Here is a 16,304-nt window from a genome sequence, read left to right as displayed (position 1 = left end):
CCAGGTGTCGACGGGTTCTCCGGACAGGACTAATTGGGGCTGATTGGGAGTTGGTGAGTAATCAAGGGCTGATTGCTCACCAGCTGTGTAAGGCCCATAAAGCAGCCAGAAAGGCAGCACATAGGGAAGAGTGGGGGAAGAAAGGACTCCCGTATAGTTGGGGACGGTTACAGAGGTAACCGGAGTGAGTGCAGTTTTGATCCCCCCTTTTGTCTTCTTAGAACAGCCTCAATTTGTTGGAGCACGGACTCTACATGGTGTCAAAAGCGTTCCACAAGGATGCTAGCCCATGTTGACTCCAAAACTTCCCACAGTTAAGTCAAGTTGGCTGGATGTCCTTTAGGTGGTGGACCATTCTTGATATACGCTGTTGCAATTCTTAACACAAACCGGTGCGCCTGGAACCTAATACCATATCCCGTTTTGTCTTGTCCATTCACCCTCTGAAAGGCACACATACACAATCTATGTCTGAATTGTCTCAAAGCTTAAAAATCCTTCTTTAACCTGTATCTTCCCCTTCATCTACTCTGATTGAAGTGGATTTAACAAGTGACATCGATAAGGGACCATAGCTTTCACCTGGCAGTCTATGTCATGGAAAGAGCAGGTATTCTTAATGTTTGGTATACTCAGTGTACTGTATATGTACATATCTACCTCGATACTGGTACCCCGTTTATATAGCCAAATTATCATTACTTATTGGGTATTTTTTCTTTCTTTTTTTCTCTCTACATTGTTGGGTGTACAAAGTATGTGACAAATCCAATTTTATTTGAACTAGAATAACGTTTATTTCAATGGTCTATTTGCCCAAATCTAAGGATTTGGCTAACACACTGACAAACAGCTCTGGGTTGGGTTCTGTCTTCAAGTCTCCATTGGGTGATAAAGCCCCTTTCATCTATGTAATGTATTACAGGTAATGGACAGGTACAGTCAAGTGGCAGGAGGAGTGGAGTGCATGACACTCCATCCTTGTTATGACAGTTTGCCTAACGGGTCCAGCAGGCAATAACTACAGGCAGATGTGAGATGCAGGAGGATGGCACTACAGGGTAGTATGAGAATGCAATTGCTGAATTGAGGCTCTGTTAATATTCTAAACAATGTGTTTTGATAACTTTCATGTTTTTTATTTATTTTTATTTTACCTTTATTTAACTAGGCAAGTCAGTTAAGAACAAATTCTTATTTTCAATGCCGGCCTAGGAACAGTGGGTTAACTGCCTGTTCAAGGGCAGAACGACAGATTTTGTACCTTGTCAGCTCGGGGATTTGAACTTGCAACCTTTCGGTTACTAGTCCAATGCTCTAACCACTAGGCTACACTGCCGCCCAGTTACATGTAATGTAGAATAAACCATCCTTCACATAATACTGCAGAAGCAGTGTTCTGCTAATATAACAATGTGCAAATATTGCACTTGTCTGTCATCTTTTATTGTCATTCACAGGCGGTACATAAACTGTACCTGTCCGCATTTTGTCTTGTGGTGCTGGGGCTACATTACCAAACATTTCAGCCGGCCTGTATGATGTACGGGACACCATATAGCATAAGACTGATATGTTTGAAGAATACACAGGTCCCCCCACCCCCCATTTAATTAAATAATAACAATTGATGATTAAAAAAAGTAATAAATGTGTCTTGTATCATTTTATTGCTGAGTGCAAGGTCTCTCTCCATTCAGAGACATCAGCATCAAGGCCGTCTGTCAGTCTGGACTCCATCACATCATCTTTCAAGTATCCCAAGTGCTGGCTCCATACAGGTATCTGTGACCACATACAGTACACACATAGTCACTGGCCGTGTCCGAAATCTGACTTGCCTACTACTTAAACTGCATACTGTGTACTACTCGTACTAGGTACTATTTGTCACATAATGTTCAGTAAAACGTATACAGTATTCCACGACTGAAACATACTACTTTTGACGTGTTCAAGACAACTGGGAATTTGGAAACAAAACAAGCTCAGACTAGGAAAAATCTAGGTGATCTAGGTGATCTTTTTTGGTGATCTTCAGAGTTGAATGACAGTTCAAAACTATTTTTCCCAGTCAGAGAATGTTTTTTTCCCTAGCTCCTTGTTGTCTTGAACACACCATCAGTTATGGCTTCATATGATGACCCTGAAAGGATCGTCTGTAGCCCCACCCAGTGACCTTTCGTATTGTTGTTTTGGGCTAACATTAGCTATTGTACGTAGCTAGCCTTTGGAACGACATATTTACACTGCATATTTGGAGTAAACTTGACTGTACCGTAGGCCTGAAACTTGACAGGAATGGGAGCTGCAGTAGAGCAGTGGTCACCACTGCAGAGTCATAATCACTTTTGCAGTCAAAAAGCATGCCGAGATCTTACCACTGAGAATATGACTTAAAAAATTGAACATTAACCAAATAAAAATACTTCTGTAAGAATTCAGTTTCGGCAGCAGGCCCAATACATTATCACATTATTGGCCTGCCAATATCTTCTCAGACCATATTATATTTCAAAGCCCAAGCTTTGATTACAAAATAGATCAGTTGGTGTAGCACTTGCGAGGCACAGCTGAACATAAATGAAATAATTTGCTAATAATTTGCTTTTAATTTACCTGCATCTGATGGTCATGGTGCTTTCAAGACAACTGGGAACTCTGAAAAAAAAGAGAAGCGTGTTTTGTAAGAGTGTTGAATAAAAACAGTGTTGACAATGCTGAATGAAAAGTTTTACATGAACTCACTTTTAAGAACAGCAGCTATTTTCTGTGTTCTTTGACAGTCTCTCTGTGGTTATGGTTTTAAAAGTTATTAAATCTTACGTATGCTATAGTATCAATCGTGGAAGCGCAGTAGGCACACTCGATTTAGCCATAGATCTACCGGATTGCCGGGTAGGCAGAGTTTGTCTTTTCAAACTAATGAAATGGTTCAGAATGGGAACACTTTGCTTACCAGGTGCGCAGGGCTTCTGAATCAAGTGCACCTACCGCCAACAGCGCAACCCTTTGAAAAGAAAAGGAGCGCAAGCTTTAATGAAATCTTTATCATTTGCTTTTCTACAGAAATGTTTGGTGATTGACTAGGTTGGTGATCACTGCAGCATAGGAATGCAGTGCTGAGGCAGAGGGCTCATAATGATAACAACTGGCTACCACTCTGAACTGCGTGTGGTGAGCTTTCTGGCACCCAGAGCTGCTGAGGCTTCAACCAAGTGGGTGCCATACATTGTGAAGGAGAAGTCCAATGGCTACACAACTCAGGCTGGTTCCCTGAGTAGCCCTCTACAAGATTGTCTCCAGACTCCATCTTCATCAACCATCTCCCTGACCACCTTCCTCTGATCAAGTCATTAACTGTCCCTCTCCATCTTTGGGGGATGCATGCACTCAGACGTGCCCTCTATTGGTTGACCTAGCCAACTATAGCTAGGCTACTCATGATGTGTTGCTTGTTTGTTTGTTTTGTGCTTTCAATGTGCTTTGAGATTATGAAAAGCATTATTGAAATGTAATCAATTATTATACGAAATACAATTTATTTAGTTTATTGGAGCAACAAACTCTGACGAAGTCCAAGAGGCCCATTCTCTTCAATAGAAAAAGTGATACTAGTAAGAGCACTGTGTGGGTTTATTTTTTCTTTCAACTTATCTAATTGTTACCATGCACCTGCAACAAGATAGCTCTGATTTGCAAGTGTATTTGTTTATGTTGAAATGTTGAAACTAAAACACACCAGTAATGTCCCGGTATCAAATAAAAATGTTCATTATAAACAAGAAACACTTTTTTATGACAAAACAGAAACCCACTTTGGATTTTTTATTTTTTATTACTTCACTAAAAACAGTAGAAAATGAATAGCTATAAATAAAATACATACAAAATACATAAAACTACTTCTTAATCATGGCCTCTAAAATGTCAATAAAGCGTGCCTCTCTGGCAGTCACCTACTTCTTCCTCCTCCACATCTGGACCCTTCTGGGATGGAGAGGAGAAGATGACAGGTGGGGTGATGGAGTTGCAGCCCCTGCCGCACCTAATCCATCACCACATATCACGTCCAGTATGCGGCTGTAGCCTCCCCTCCCTCTGTGCTGACTCTGGTGGGGGGAGCTTTCAACTCCTGAAAATATGGAAAAGGATAGCTTTCAGCATCATACATACTACATGCAAAGGCTTGTAAAAGGTATTATGCCAATTGCAGTATATTTATCTGGAATACTTGCACTTTTCTAAAATGTATATCTTCACACTTACAAAAAAGTGCCAGTGAAGCATAGGAAATAGATAGGAAAATATTGCTGCTCTCAGAAAAAGGGAAACTTTATTGGCCAAGTACAGCACAGCAATAAATGTCAAGATAACATACAGTAACATACCGTGTATTTTTTCTTATAGTTCTCCCACTTCTTTTTCACCCATCCAGGTGACAACTGCCTCTCCAGCTCACACTCCTTCACGTAGATCCTGAAAAGACATAAGATGAAGTACAACATTAACCAAAACATGAGCAAAGTAGAGTTGTGTGAACATTCTGTAGATACCTAGACTGCCATATACTTTATCAAATTGGATTGCGAAGGTGAAACAGTATCAAGTGTAGCTTACCATTACTCTCACAACAGGGTATGTGCAATGAAACTAGCTAGACCCATTCAGGCTGTAACCATCCAGGTAGAAACTAACATTGCATAGCTTGAACATTTAAGAACAACAAATAAGAACAACAAGAAAAAAAGAGAAGTGTCGGGACCAGTACCGCTGTGGAAAATAGGAATACAGCTAGGCTACCGCTTTACTAACGTTATCTATAGGTAGTGGCAGTGCAGTGGCAAGAGAGCCAACAATGGCCACATGACTTACTCAAATTATTTTTTTCGCGGCATTTCTCCTGCCGTGTTTGCCAGTGCCTGGCATTGTCGTCAGACCCTTTAACAGTTACAACAAGTAGCTAGCTAGCTAATGAGGCTAATGTTAAATATGAAGTTGTTGCTTAACAGCGAACAAGTAACCCTGTAGCTAACGTTACTGTTTGAACAGTTATAACTTCTAGTCTTACTAAAACACGTAGTTAGCTAAAGGCATGGCAGGCTGTAGACCTGTTTTCAAAGATGTTACGTTAATGATGAAATAGTCTTGATCATTTTAAGGACAACACAAACTAGTTACATTTCAACATCAAAGCAAAAGTTTTGCTATTTGCCATCTTCCAAATTGTTTTGTTGTTAATTAACTTGAAGAGATTTAGCACTCAAAACTTACAGCCCCCTCTTCCAATGCTTTGCGGCTGTGAAATTCACGAAAAATGAAAGGATTCTCCTAGATGAAAATAATTAATGAGTATAACATCATGGCATTTAAAGCATACAAGATTTTTTTAAATGCACATACTATAATGCTTTCTATTTTTGCATACTGAGAATGTGTCATGCACAATTGCGTTGTTTCCCGCTATTCGTCACCTATTGTCACGTTCTGACCATCATTCGTGTGTGTTTTCTTTGTTTTAGTGTTGGTCAGGACGTGAGCTGGGTGGGCATTCTATGTTGTGTGTCTGGTTTGTCTATTTCTATGTTTGGCCTGATATGGTTCTCAATCAGAGGCAGGTGTTAGTCATTGTCTCTGATTGGGAATCATATTTAGGTAGCCTGTTTTGTGTTGGGTTTTGTGGGTGATTGTTCCTGTTTTTGTGTTTGTGGCACCAGATAGGACTGTTTTGGATTTTTCACGTTTCTTGTTTTGTAGATTGTTGTACTTTCATCTTTATGATGCACAGAACTAACCACGCTGCATTTTGGTCCGCCTCTCTTTCCCCAGAAGAAAACCGTTACACCTATATATAAATGATCAGCTGTTGTCAAAGCCTAAATTAGTATGACGTCTGGGCATTTAAACTATACTAAGATTTTAGAAATGTCAATAAATACAATTAAACATAATTTTTGTGCATACTCAAACGGCCTACTATTTAGGACGCAAGTATAGGTAATCCACTATTCTATTACCATTGGCAGTTAGCATAGGTTATGTCTGACACACAAACAGATACTATGTTTAAGTTTGAACTGGTCAGACTAAACCTACCTAATTCTGTTCTCCCCATCGATGACTGTTGGTGAACAGGCGTGTGAGGCTAGTGGTGAGTCCTTTTTTTGCCAGAGCCCTATTTATGGACATAGCAGTGTAGATCAGCTCCTGGTCCCTCATAAAAGATACAGATTGGTTGGAGACACACACGCACACACGCACACACACATATACCATTATCAATGGTGGTTATGATTAGCATGCTGGAACCAACCTGATCGCTGCATTTACCTTTCTATTTCAATTAAGACATCATAAAATGTGAATTGAAATAGAATGGTGAACACAGCACTGGTTCCACCTGGCTAGGTTATGCCCGGGACATTATATGCATCTAAGAAGTACAAAATAAGCAACAAATAATGTCAGTTTGCAGAAATTGTGTTTTACATTTGGGTTATCAAATATATCAAGTAATGAAGTGGGTTACCTTCTGTATTTGTACAAATGATGAGCCTGTGAAAGCTGTGGCCGCTGACAGCTTGCTGGTCAGATACTTGCCAACATGTGGCTGACGGTTGCATTCACAGGACTGCTCATAGCGAGGGCATGTCTGCATAATGCTGATAAGCGTCCCCTTGCTGGTCTTCTCTATGCTGCATGTTAGGCTGCAAACTGGACATCTCTTGAACAACTGCAGCAGGCAATCTCGTGAGGTGGTGTTGACTGGCAGGCCTGTGACAGGGTGGTATAATAGACAGCAAAGTGGTAAATTGCATTTATTTTTGCACTTCAAAACCAAAATGACTCTACTAGTTGTTTCTGCTGGCCTAGGGAATTAGCCTACTAGTTTATTAAGCCAGATATTTTTGAATGCAATTTTTTAAATTTCACATAACAAAGTCACATATTGTACCTGTCGCTGTTGCAACTTGGGTCACTATCAAAGCCCTCACGATGGCATTTATTTTTCATAGGAGTTGACGGAGACTGGCAACAACTGAGGAGGTGTAACAAGGATGCACCCTTTTATTCTGAGATCTTGCTTGACAAGCTGTGAAAACAGCAAGTGAACAAAAATTATTTTGGAGGTCGCCAAATCATTATAATCACTTTGCTGGACATGTTATGATACCCACCTTTGCTCCTTCTTGTAGCTCCCGGAATCTGTGCATGACCAGGGGATCAGTCAGGCACCCAACTTCGCACTTTGTCTAACAGAAAAACAGGATCAACGATTGTCATCATCCCTCAATTACAAACATAACTTGAGAAATAACATCATCTTGTTTGTAAGCTAATTCTGTGCTTTAGGGATGTATACTGACTAGCTCACTATGCAACCAACTGTGACATGTTTTACTATGGTCCTGGGTTGGTTTGAGTTTGTTGCTGTTAGTTAGTACACTGTAGTCACACATGAGTTAGTTAGAGCACCATAGCTGCATCCAATATTTATTTGTGCCCTAGACATGGGTTGCACCTCGGAGGCTAATGTGACTGTTTCATCTAAATTACAGTAACTTAATGGCATGGAAATATGATGACATTGCTAAAGTAGGCAAATAATTAGTAGGAAACAACTTTGACATATTATAATGCCGTCAAATTTACTTTAAAGAGATGGCAATGTTGCCTTTACTGTTACGAGCAAAGTTCGTCAAAAATAGCTAGCAATGCGCTAATCTTAACTCGCAAAAATACGGTGGTCCCCCCAATCTTAGTTAACTGGCTAAAGTTATACTGCTTTTAAAGTCTATCTGGTGACATAATCACGACAAAAGGTTTTCCCACAAATTATCTGCCTTAATTTCAAATGTTATTGTGTTTCCAAGCCAAATCCAAGTTGTTTCGAGGTATGGTGACGTTAATTATGTAGCTAGCTAGTTAGGTAGCTAACTAGTTAACGTCAGCTATGCTAGTGATCAAACTGTTAATGATTCCCAAAATATACAAAACCAGATATATGACTCTCAGTAAATGGTATAGCTACTGGTAAATACACTGGAGACCAATTAACTCCAACTACCTATTCCGCATAGTAGGATTCTTTGGCAGGGCATGCAAACCATAGTTGGCTGTGGATCCTGCTGGAAACATGCATTGTCAAACTGGAGCCTGAGGCATGGTCAATCCATATACGGCTTTTCAGTCTCAAATTGCTGTGATACTGTGAACGTGTTGGGGGTGATGTAACGAGGAAAGGAAAGTGAAGTGGACGGAGGTGCACGTGGAGCTTGACAAAAGGGGGCATGAATTGTTGACATAATTGTAAACCAAACCCAACCTTAATTTACTAGTTTTGACCCACTCAGGTTACAAACTCCATTTTAGGTGAGACTGACTTTAAGACCAAATGTATACTATTTACACTTTGTAGTCGATTTTGACACTAGAATAAATGTTTGACACATATCGATGCCACGTAGGCCTTTTCTTTTTAGGGGCAGTTGCTCTTTAAGGTTAGGGATAAGGTTAGGGTTAGAAGTTAGGTTAAAGGGTTAAGGTTATTATTAGGGGAAGCGTTAGCTAACATGCTAAGTAGTTGCAAAGTAGCTACAAGTAGTGAGTAGTTGCAAAATTGTTAATTAGCTAAAATCCTAAAACTGTCCGTGATGAGATTCGAACACACAATCTTTTTAGACGTTCGTGTTATATGCCTACCCATCCAACCAGACCAACCACCCTCCTTTCATTGTTGCCTTAAGTAACCTTCAGTCTTATATACTGTATTAGTACCAAACTTAACATATCATACTAATTTGAGTGTCCTGGATTTCCGTTTACTATGTTAGATCTAGTCTATGAGACCAGGCTGGTCGTGGAGGAACTAAAAAGCACACCTTTCAGTGCAGGCCCACATTAACATCTGTTTCCAGGTTCGATAACAGCGGCAGCCTTTTCACACGCCTAGAAATACCAAGTCACTCAACCCAGTAGTATGTATGATCGGCCTGGCTCCCAGGGGGCGGGGGGAGGCTATGACATAAAAGGTTATTTTATAATTATTCCCTGAGCGGGATAATAAATCAAAGGCCAAGGCATCTTGGAAGCACAAAGGATCCATCCTGCCTTTCCATTCAGGGACGGCCTGACTGAGGATTAGTCTCAAATGGCACCCTATTCCCTAGAAAGTGCACCATATAGCCCCAGTCATAAGTAGTGCACTTTATAGGGAATAGGATGCCATTGTGGATGCTTCCCCTGTCTTTCAGACTGAGCCTTCATTCTGTTCTGTCTATGAATGCTAGCCGCCATTCACATCCACATTCACCCAGGGACTCTAACTGAACGCACGCTCCTCAACTTCCTCCACTCTAGCTCGCCTTCCTTTCTTTCTTTATCTCCTTCTGATATTTTGTCCCTCAAAAACTGCTATCTATTACACTTTTCCCATCGGTCAAACTATTGAGACCAGAGAGAGAGAGCGAGAGAGAGAGAGAGAGAGAGAGGAGAGAGATTTGTGATCTTTCCAGAGAGCTGTTTGAGGGTCGTCAATCATATTTTCTCTCCTTCATAAAACTGAGATGGATGGCAGGGCAGCATACATTTCAAACACCACTCACAACACCACAGTGAGGCAGTCATACACACTTAGAAGGGATTCTGGATGTGAGCCACATCACCTCATGTCAGTCCCCATTACAGTCTCAAGGCGAAAGCGATACCTGGAGCATAGCATGATGCCTCAATAGAAACAATAACAACACCACAACACACACATGCACGTACACAGAAATGTACACACGAAAGCACGCAAACACACACACCCAGGCTGGAATAACTCACCCAGGTTGTGGAGACAGGCAATTAGAAGGCAATTAGTATCATACAGGTTTACATCTGTGTACTGAAGCTAATTATTATCGTCAATATGTAATGAATTAATCACTATATCAAGGTTGTTGTTTAAATGCACAATGGAACAATCTGTGTTTCAGTAATTGTGCTAAAAGGTGTACATCTGCATGTTCTGGAGCACAATAACAGGTATTGTGTGTAGATGGGTGAGGAAAAAAATCTATTGAACCCATTTTGAATTCAGGCTGTAACACAAGATAATGTGTAATAAGTCAAGGGGTGTGAATACTTTCTGAAGGCACTGTCTATATCATTTGCTTATTGGACAATAAGGAGAAGGTAAAGTTAAGCTAGTTGTCTGTGGGTGTACAAATGGCACCCTACTTATTCCACAATTGTACACTGCTTTGGACCAGGGCCTACAGGGAATAGGGTTCCATTTGGGACTCATACCCTGCTTTCGCTGTCTCCATTTTGAAGGACAAAAGCAAGGGGAAAAAAGTCCCTTGGCGGCTATTCCCAGCTCACAAAGTCTTAATGTGCTGTTTTCTCTCCTCCTTTCCTTCCTCCTTCCTTCCTTCCAGGAAACAAACAGAGCTGACATAATCCTCTGCTTCTCCACCAAAGCCGAATCAGTGTTAGGCAGGGTGAAGGAAAGGAAAGGAAAGGAAAGGAAAGGAAAGGAAAGGAAAGGAAAGGAAAGGAAAGGAAAGGAAAGGAAAGGAAAGGAAAGGAAAGGAAAGGAAAGGAAAGGAAAGGAAAGGAAAGGAAAGGAAAGGAAAGGAAAGAGGATTGCATGTGCATGTGTGCTTGCCTGTGTGTGTGTGCATTCTTGCATGTATGTGCACGTGCGATAAGAATACACATGACTGGTCGAATCCCACCGTACCTTCTCCGCTGTGCAATCTGGTTTCCGAGCCGGTCATGGGTGCACCTCAGCCACACTCAAGGTACTAAACGATATCATAACCGCCATCGATAAAAGACAGTACTGTGCAGCCGTCTTCATCGACCTTGCCAAGGCTTTCGACTCTGTCAATCACCATATTCTTATCGGCAGACTCAGTAGCCTCGGTTTTTCGGATGACTGCCTTGCCTGGTTCACCAATTACTTTGCAGACAGAGTTCAGTGTGTCAAATCGGAGGGCATGCTGTCCGGTCCTCTGGCAGTCTCTATGGGGGTGCCACAGGGTTCAATTCTCGGGCCGACTCTTTTCTCTGTGTATATCAATGATGTTGCTCTTGCTGCGGGCGATTCCCTGATCCACCTCTACGCAGACGACACCATTCTATATACTTTCGGCCCGTCTTTGGACACTGTGCTATCTAACCTCCAAACAAGCTTCAATGCCATACAACACTCCTTCCGTGGCCTCCAACTGCTCTTAAACGCTAGTAAAACCAAATGCATGCTTTTCAACCGGTCGCTGCCTGCACCTGCATGCCCGACTAGCATCACCACCCTGGATGGTTCTGACCTAGAATATGTGGACGTCTATAAGTACCTAGGTGTCTGGCTAGACTGCAAACTCTCCTTCCAGACTCATATCAAACATCTCCAATCGAAAATCAAATCAAGAGTCGGCTTTCTATTCCGCAACAAAGCCTCCTTCACTCACGCCGCCAAGCTTACCCTAGTAAAACTGACTATCATACCGATCCTCGACTTCGGCGATGTCATCTACAAAATGGCTTCCAACACTCTACTCAGCAAACTGGATGCAGTCTATCACAGTGCCATCCGTTTTGTCACTAAAGCACCTTATACCACCCACCACTGCGACTTGTATGCTCTAGTCGGCTGGCCCTCGCTACATATTCGTCGCCAGACCCACTGGCTCCAGGTCATCTACAAGTCTATGCTAGGTAAAGCTCCGCCTTATCTCAGCTCACTGGTCACGATGGCAACACCCATCCGTAGCACGCGCTCCAGCAGGTGTATCTCACTGATCATCCCTAAAGCCAACACCTCATTTGGCCGCCTTTCGTTCCAGTACTCTGCTGCCTGTGACTGGAACGAATTGCAAAAATCCCTGAAGTTGGAGACTTTTATCTCCCTCACCAACTTCAAACATCAGCTATCTGAGCAGCTAACCGATCGCTGCAGCTGTACATAGTCTATTGGTAAATAGCCCACCCTTTTCACCTACCTCATCCCCATACTGTTTTTATTTATTTACTTTTCTGCTCTTCTGCACACCAATATCTCTACCTGTACATGACCATCTGATCATTTATCACTCCAGTGTTAATCTGCAAAATTGTAATTATTTGCCTACCTCCTCATGCCTTTTGCACACATTGTATATAGACCCCCCCTTTGTTTTCTACTGTGTTATTGACTTGTTAATTGTTTACTCCATGTGTAACTCTTTGTTGTATGCTCACACTGCTATGCTTTATCTTGGCCAGGTCGCAGTTGCAAATGAGAACTTGTTCTCAACTAGCCTACCTGGTTAAATAAAGGTGAAATAAAAAATAAAAAATAAAAAACCCACAATGCATTTCACTAGAATTAGCATGCTGCTGCGCATGTTTTCACTGGCCAAGACAAACTTTTGGCCCTGTTTTGTGCCGCCTCACCCAGGGGATCATACTAGCAGACAGATCATTGGCAGCATCCCAGATGTCCCCCTATTCCCTATTTAGAGCCCTACTTTTGATCAGGGACCATTGACAGTCAGTATAGTATAATGATGTACCATACCATGCCTTCCTTTTCTGCCCTGAATTCATAGAGCGGCTTGAACTCGGCTGTCTTGTGTCTTCCTGACAGCTTCGCGGGCACTTACTTTATCAGCTTCATTCACTGCCATTACAGACTGGGATATAAATGGAAACCTAAAAGAGGAGGGTGTGGGGGGTAGGTGGCATGTGACTCACCGGCAGTGGCGGCTGCTTATTCCAGAAGACAAGGAGGGCTCTGGCTTCATCCTCCATCTTCATTCATGAACCGGTAGAACAAAAAATAAAAACAATCCCAGAGGCAGAAAGAATTGTGGGTTACAGCTACATATACAGTACATTCGGAAAGTATTCAGACCCCTTTGCTTTTTCCAGTTTGTTACGTTACAGCCTTATTCTAAAATTGATTAAATAGTTTTCTCCCCTCATCGATCTACACACAATACCCCATAATGACAAAGCAAAAACAGTTTAAAAAAAAATGTTAGCAAATGTAAAAACCAAGAATGAAATATCATATTTACATAAGTATTCAGACCCTTTAATCAGTACTTTGTTGAAGCACCTTTGACAGCGATTACACCTTCGAATCTTCTAGGGTATTGTAAGGGTTTTCGTCCTCTTCTGAGGAGGAGTAGGAGAGATCGGACCAATGTGCAGGGTAGTAAGTGCCCATTTTAGTTTATTAAAACTGAACACTAAAGAATACAAAGTGACTGATACAAACGAAAAACCGAAACAGTCCTGAAATGTGAAACAAACGTCCAACAGGAAACAATCACCCACAAAACACAATGAAAACAGGCTCCCTAAATATGGTTCTCAATCAGGGACAACGATTGACAGCTGCCTCTGATTGAGAACCATACCAGGCCAAACACAGAAATAGCAAATCATAGAAAAACGAACATAGACAACCCACCCAACTCACGCCCTGACCATACTAAAACAAAGACATAACAAAATAACAAAGGTCAGAATGTGACAGGTATGACGCTACAAGGTTGGCACACCTGTCTTTGGGCTGTTTATCCCATTCTTCTCTGCAGATCCTCTCAAGTTCTGTCGGGTTGGATGGGGTGCGCCGCTGCACAGATATTTTCAGGTCTCTCCACATATGTTCGATCGGGTTCAAGTCCGAGATCTGGCTGGGCCACTCAAGGATATTCAGAGACTTGTCCCGAAGCTACTGCTGCGTTGTCTTGGCTGTGCGCTTAGGGTCGTTGTCCTGTTGGAAGGTAAACCTCTGCCCCAGTCTGAGGTCCTGAGCACTCCAAAGCATTTTTTCATCAAGGATATCGCTGTACTTTGATCCGTTCGTCTTTCCCTCTATCCTGACTAGTCTTCCAGTCCCTGCAGCTGAAAAACATCCCAACAGCGTGATGCTGCCAACACCATGCCTCACCATAGGGACGGTGCAAGATTTCCTCCAGATGTGACGCTTGGAATTCAGGCCAAAAAGTTCAGTCTTGGTTTCATCAGACTGGAGAATCTTCTTTTTCATGTTCTGAGAGTCTTTAGGTGTATTTTGGCAAACTCCAAGCAGGCTGTCATGTGCCTTTTACAGAGGAGTGGCTTCCATCTGGCCACTCTACCATACAGGCTTGATTAGTGCAGTGCTGCAGAGATGGTTGTCCTTCTGGAAGGTTCTCCCATCTCCACAGAGGAACTATGGAGCCATGTTAGAGTGACCATTGGGTTTTTGGTCACCTCCCTGAACAAGGCCCTTCTCCCCCGATTGCTCAGTTTGGCCAGGCAGCCAGCTCTAGGAAGAGTCTTGGTGGTTCCAAACTTCTTCCATTTAAGAATGATGGAAGCGTGAATGCTGCAGACATGTTTTGGTAGCGTTTCCCAGATCTGTGCCCCGACACAATCCTGTCTCCTTTGACCTCATGGCTTGGTTTTTGCTCTGACATGCAGTGTCAACTGTTGTATTTTAAATAGATAGGTGTGTGCCTTTCCAAATCATGTCCAATCAATTGAATTTACCACAGGTGGACTCCAATCAAGTTGTAGAAAATCTCAAGGATGATCAATGGAAGCAGGATGCACCTAAGCTCAATGTCGAGTCTCATAGCAAAGGGTCTGAATATCTACGTAAATAAGGTATTTCTGGTTTTAATTTTTAATAATTTTGCAAAGATGTCTAAAAACCTGTTGTCCCTTTGTCATTGTGGGGTATTGTGTGTAGATTTATCAGGGAAAAAAAATAATGCAATACAGTTTAGAATAGCGCTGTTATGTAACAAAATGTGGAAAAAGTCAAGGGGTCTGAATACTTTCCAAATCCGCTGTACGTCAATTCTTCCTGACATCTTCTTCTGCAGAAAAACCTCTTATATTTTCCTCCTTCCCCCACTCTGCTCTCAGGAAACAAATATACAGCTGTCACTGGTGGGATAGGGCTGTGGATCATCTGAGATTATTTCGGCGCATTGGTTGTCTGTGGAGAAAGCATTTCCTTCTACAGTCACGTGTGATTGGATGGAATGGGATGGGATGACTTCCTCTATTTACTTTTATAGGCGCTAATGTGACATCTATTCTCCTGCTCTTATCTTTGCCAGTTGCCATTTATTTTTAGGCATATATTTGAATGACAACTATGTATATGTCTCAAATGGGACCCTATTCCCTATATAGTGCACTACTTTTGACCAGAGCCCAGATAGTAACAATCTGTATCATAGACAACTCCATCAGGGCCAATTACTAACTTGATAAAAGGACACCTTCTTGTGAATCTGAGAAAAGACCCCCATCCCCATTATTTTATGATAAGTTTACTTTGCAATGATGCCAAAAGACTAAATACTCCAACTCTTTTAGGAGATGCAGAGATTTTTTATTTGACCTTTTAAGATTGTGAAGCAGTAAAATTAAAGAAAAGTGTTGTACAGCAATGACTTTAAATACAGAATGTTCATCTGCAGGACTTAAAACATAAAGCAGGAAAACACATGCATTTATGTATACAGTAATTTTGTGCAGCTACAACTGGGGCTCCTAGCATAGCATGATATTTGTGTGTTTAGAGGGGAAAACAAATGGCTAGTGAGTAGTTATGTCATAGAGACTACCCTGAACTTGCTTATACTATCATTTAAATATTTACCACAAATTGACCATTCGTTTTTGGTACATTTCCTCACCACAAGCAATTTCAACAAAATTTGGGGACGGCTGTGTAAATTCGAGTGAAATACAGCTGACAAGGCATAGAGAGATGGAGGTGCCCTGATAACTGTCAGACAGGCTGCACACGGAATGACTTTGGGAGCTTTGTCTTGATAATGCATTACAGAGGGAGTTCGATTAAGGTCAACGGGCTATGGCTCGTGACTTGAACGGGCAAAAGCTGTAAGGGAGAAGTGCCCTCAAATCTAACAGTAATCTGCTCCACTTGGTCATGTTGTCATCAAGGCACCATGGTGCATCGTTCAAAAAACGTAAACCATATCTTTTTCATATTAATTGAATCGCTCATTATTACAGTCACATGTACAAATTGTGACATTACACAAAACAACAGAAGCTGGTGGGTCCTTAAGACAATGCAAAGCAAACTTTATTTACATGGAGTCAAACACAGCAACAGTGCATAGCCACAACGTCAATATGGAATAACCCATGCAGGCCTTTCTCTGTACCTGGAGTGGGAGAGAGACTTCGAATGCATCAAAAGCATGCTGCCCCCTTATAAATGTGTCAATCAAAAAGCAAATTAGATTGTACCAGCATGGTGGATGCACAAAGTCCACTCCTCCAAGATCACTTGT

At 41.8% G+C, this 16,304-nt stretch overlaps 1 long non-coding RNA gene across 2 annotated transcripts; it reads right to left on the bottom strand.

The window, feature by feature from the left end:
* Positions 1-1,651: 1,651 nt before the first annotated feature.
* On the bottom strand, positions 1,652-6,774 carry LOC116357474 (uncharacterized). Of its 2 annotated transcripts, none has more exons than XR_004205475.1 (6): positions 6,530-6,774; positions 6,097-6,207; positions 4,392-4,479; positions 3,964-4,135; positions 2,620-2,661; positions 1,652-1,785 (listed from the first exon to the last, which is right to left on the bottom strand). It is a non-coding gene; the product is annotated as an uncharacterized LOC116357474 (long non-coding RNA). The 2 variants fall into 2 exon arrangements; XR_004205476.1 differs by having other exon boundaries at positions 6,097-6,175.
* Positions 6,775-16,304: the final 9,530 nt, after the last annotated feature.

This window comes from Oncorhynchus kisutch, linkage group LG25, assembly GCF_002021735.2.
Source record: "Oncorhynchus kisutch isolate 150728-3 linkage group LG25, Okis_V2, whole genome shotgun sequence".
NCBI classification, from domain to species: domain Eukaryota; kingdom Metazoa; phylum Chordata; class Actinopteri; order Salmoniformes; family Salmonidae; genus Oncorhynchus; species Oncorhynchus kisutch.
The sequence above is the reverse complement of the archived record's forward strand: the minus strand, read 5'-3'. Positions and strand labels throughout refer to the sequence as shown.